Source organism: Miscanthus floridulus, chromosome 10 (assembly GCF_019320115.1).
Source record: "Miscanthus floridulus cultivar M001 chromosome 10, ASM1932011v1, whole genome shotgun sequence".
Taxonomy (NCBI): domain Eukaryota; kingdom Viridiplantae; phylum Streptophyta; class Magnoliopsida; order Poales; family Poaceae; genus Miscanthus; species Miscanthus floridulus.
Genome location: NC_089589.1, coordinates 81,541,951 through 81,546,254, shown reverse-complemented (window position 1 = coordinate 81,546,254; position 4,304 = coordinate 81,541,951). Strand labels below are relative to the sequence as shown.

The 4,304-nt window shown below is 50.7% G+C and overlaps 1 pseudogene; it reads left to right on the top strand.

The window, feature by feature from the left end:
• Positions 1-356: 356 nt before the first annotated feature.
• On the top strand, positions 357-3,170 carry LOC136484962 (heavy metal-associated isoprenylated plant protein 9-like; annotated as a pseudogene).
• The last annotated feature ends 1,134 nt before the right edge of the window (positions 3,171-4,304 follow it).

The window sequence follows — 4,304 nt, the reverse complement described above, 5'->3', positions numbered from 1 at the left end:
AATTCTATAGGTCAGCAGCTTCAATATGACTGAAATTTGCTCCCAGAAGCGACATAATTTGTCGAATAAGCATGCACGGACTCGTGGCACTGCCTTGCCATACGGCTTCTAGTTACGTTCTCTGGTTGACAGGTCAGAATCTGAGAGATCTTCAGTTTGACAGTTATGTTCTAGAACAATGAACCATGCTAATTAATTCTGGTGCTATAAAAAAAGAGATAAACAGTAGAGGAGGTTGTCCTAATCGTAAGCTTAGTTTGCTTGGATCTATACAAATACAGTACTCTTTTGCAAAGGGGTGAGTATTCAGTCAGTGGGTGGTTCGATCAGGTCATCAAGCTGCATGCGTGAATGCATGTGCTTCGCAATCAGCGAGACTCTATTTTATTAAGAGCACACTGATTGCTGCAGCCTAGGCAGGGTCGTCTAAGCTATCTATATATTTGTCTCCACCGTTTGTGAGTCCTAGTAGAACAGAGGAGCAGCTCCTGTCCACTGCTCACATACTCTCCTGATTGAGGGCAAGGCATTTTCGTGCTCGATAGATCTCATGGCCACTTGATTGGACAAATTATTAGCTACTCATTATCTCCCTCCTGCGCCTTCGTGATACCTACCGTGCACAATTGTTCAGCTTGATCACCATGGGAGAGGAAGTTAAGAAGGTAAATGCTACTAATACTATGGCCTAATTAATTTGAAATTATTCGTTAAGTGAACTTGGCTGATTGTTAGATCGATCTGTCAAACTTATAAGTCTGCAGCCAATGGATCCCTTCATTGCATAAATTTTGGATGTGCAGGTGGAGGAGGTCAAGGTGAACGATGAGACGAAGGAAGAAGCACCAGCAGCCGCACTGGAAGCAGAGAAGCAGGAAGCGGCAGCTGCACCAGGAGGTGACGAGAACAAGGAGGAGGCTGCCAGTAACGAGCCCCCGCCGCCGCCGCCCCCTGTCATCCTCGGCATCGACCTTCACTGCACCGGTTGCTCCAATAAGATCTCGAGATGCATCCTCAGATGCAAAGGTAACTAACATTTTCGTTTTCCTACTCATCACTTTTCGCTTTCCGTTCTGCGCTTCAAAATAGATCGCGATCACTATTAAAGAAACATTTTTTATAGGCAACCACTGTTACAGAAACAATTTTATAGGCGTCCCTCTTTTTGGATACGGCTGTGAAAATCAATCTTCAAAAGTATAGATGGACTTTCCAACGTTAAGAGATGGTTGAGACCACCAATCGCCTATATACGAATACAATTTATATAAGCAGTAAAGCATCCAACCTCTTCTACAAAGTCACATGTACAATGGCACTATACTTCTAAATTTTAGGTCACGAGCCACCATAGTCAGAGCTTATCCTTCCACTCGCTACGCACGTCTCCCCCTCTAGGCTTTTCCCCCTCCACTCATTTTCTCTCCCCCTCTCCCTCTTTCTCTCAACATTATTTGCACCTACCATCCTCTCTTCCTATCTCCACATGTAGACAAAAAAAACATGGTGAAAGTCGGCCACATCTCTGCCACCACCGCGAGCTGGTCTAGCGGGCACCATGTGTGGATTAGAACAGAGGCACTACGTCCCTGCCCTCGACGCACGTACGCTGGCCCTGGCGGGTGGTCCTTGCAACGCAACCCTAGTAGCATATGTGCAGGCACATAGTCCCGTCCCTAGTGGCGTAACGTGGCTACCTTGCCGTGTGTGTATTTGTGGGCAACAAGTGTGGACAGCGTAGGGAATGGTTGGCAATAAGGGTGCGTGGCGAGTAGGGTCACCACGGGGCACGATGGGCGAATGGGGTTGGCACAAGGACTAGCATGCACTCAATTTCTTTAGAAAAACTTAATTAATTTGTAAAGGCGGTCTAGTTTATAACTGCCCCTACAAATTAAATTTCTAGCGGCGGTTGGGCTGGCTGTCTTAATTTTTAGAAACAGTGGCGGTTGTAACGCTTATTTGTAGAAATCACTTTTATCGTTACTAAAGATAGATTGTTACTGTATTATTTAATTAAAATTAAGTAAAGAATCTTTGAAAGTTCTGATCTAACTAAATGCTAGAAAGCTGATTTTTACTGGCTGGCATGTAGGAGTGGAAGGCGTGGAGGTGGACATGTCGAAGAACCTGGTCACAGTAAAGGGGATTGTAAATCCATATGACATCTGTGATCGCCTCCGCAAGAGGACCATGCGGAATGCCATAGTCATATCCCCACCACCGCCTCCTCCTCCTACGGAGGCAGATGTAGCCGGTTCACCCAAGGAGGAGGCCAGTCATCGTCCATTCACAAGTGAATGAGGTGACGACTAGTGGAGCTCCTCATCAACATGCATTGTGAAGCATGCGCACAACAACTGCATAAGAAGATACTCAAGATGAGAGGTGTCCAGAGCGTTGAAGGTAACCATGACATAGGTAAGCTCAACGTTACCGGAACCATGTCCACTGATAGTCTCATTCAGTACATACATCGCCGCACCGGCAAACTCGCCACTGTCGCACCCCTGCCCCTACCTTTGGAGCCCGCAAAGGAGGAAGAGTTAAAGGAGGATGGCATCAATAAGCTAATGGAATCACAGGAGATTCAGGAGAAACCACCCATAGAAGACTCCGAAGATAAAAAAGACACTGGCGGAGGAAATAAGGAAGAAGAGACTGCAAAGTCAGAGATAAGTGTTGGTAGAGATGACAAGAAGCCGAAGACAGAGGTGGTGGCCATGGATGTATTTGCGGACGAAGAAATGATAAAGCCGATGATGTACTGGACTAACCCGTACAAATACTACTACAACCTACAGGGCAGAGAAGGCAGATGGGGAGGCGGTAATGGCTAGGATGATGCCCATAGTGCACCCATATCCCAAGCCCATGATGCCGTGCATGACTCCGGTTCCACCTCCCCCACCATCGCCCATGCCATTGGCACCTCCGATGTATCACTACTACAATTACGACATGGTGGAGCTACAACTACCGACGCCACAGTACTTCAGTGCTGAGAACCCCAATGCATGTGTCATCTCATAGTTGCGCTAATGGTCATATGGATGCAAGAGAACGATCAAGGATGGATGGCATCTTGCATTTATGCTATCAACTATACTAGCTTCAATAAAGGTCAACCCCACCTTTCCAAAATTGCAATATTACCATGATTTATATGTATTAGGGTGCATTTTTTATACTCTCGGGAGTAGTTACTCCCATTAGGTGTATGCACACAGTAGAGAGTCCGGCCAGTTAGCGAGTTAAGAAACCGAACTCATTAGGGACTTCAGTAGGTGACGAGTAGAGAGTCCGACTAGTTAACGGGTTAAAGACACTCCCAATAAAAAAACTATCGAATAGTTTCTATATCATAAGACATGCGTAAAACTATATTACCCAATGCAGTATTTCTAGTAGTGTCCAGAAAAAAACTCAAGACCAATCATTCACCTCTAGACTCCCCCATCACTTCGGATCCTATGCGAACAGTGTGTGTGTTCCACGGCGAGCAAGGGAAACGGCAAGCTGGTGCGCATGGTCTGCGGCGAGGCGAGGCGGCCAGCCCGAGCTCCGCGGGTGAGGCTGTGCGAGCTCTGCAGCGAGCCTCGCGACCTCCGCGGCGGCCTGCGCAAGCTCTGCGGCAAGGTTGCGCGAGCTCCGTGGCGAGGCGGACCCATCTTCACGGCGAGGCTACATGAGCTCCGCGGCGAGCCTCGTGACCTCCACGGCGGCCTGCGCAAGCTCTGCGAGCCCCAAGCCAGCACCGGCGGCTGCGTCCTCACAAGCAAGCAAGCAAGAAACCGCAGATGAGATTAATCAATCGAGCAACGCGGAAGCAAGCAAGCAACGCAGGCGGCGACCTTAGGAGACGACGCCGCGAGGTCCACCAGCGCTGAAGCGGAAGCCAGCGACCTCCCCGTCAGTCACGTCCATGGGCGGCAGCGAGGATGAGCTTCGCGTGCGTCGGAGTTCTCCTGGCTCGGCAAGCCAGCGCGGGGCCACGCCCTGGCAAGCCGACGGCGCCGGGATGGGTGTCGAGCCATGGCAGGGAAGGCGGCGTCGAGCCATGGCCAGAGCTCCCGTGATCGCGGTGGGGCCGGGGGGGGGGGGGGGGGGGGGGGGGGGGTGGGTTCCGCTCGGCGGCGGCTGTGCGGATTGGCGGTTTCGTGCTCGGCGGCATCCGCTCAGCAGGGTCAGGGCGCGCGCGGGAAGGGATGCTGGGGGCGACGAGGAGCAAGGGCCGCGCGGTGCAGACGGCGGGGAGGTCGCGTCCGTGCAACGTCGCGGCGGGGATTGGTGTCCGTGAGAGG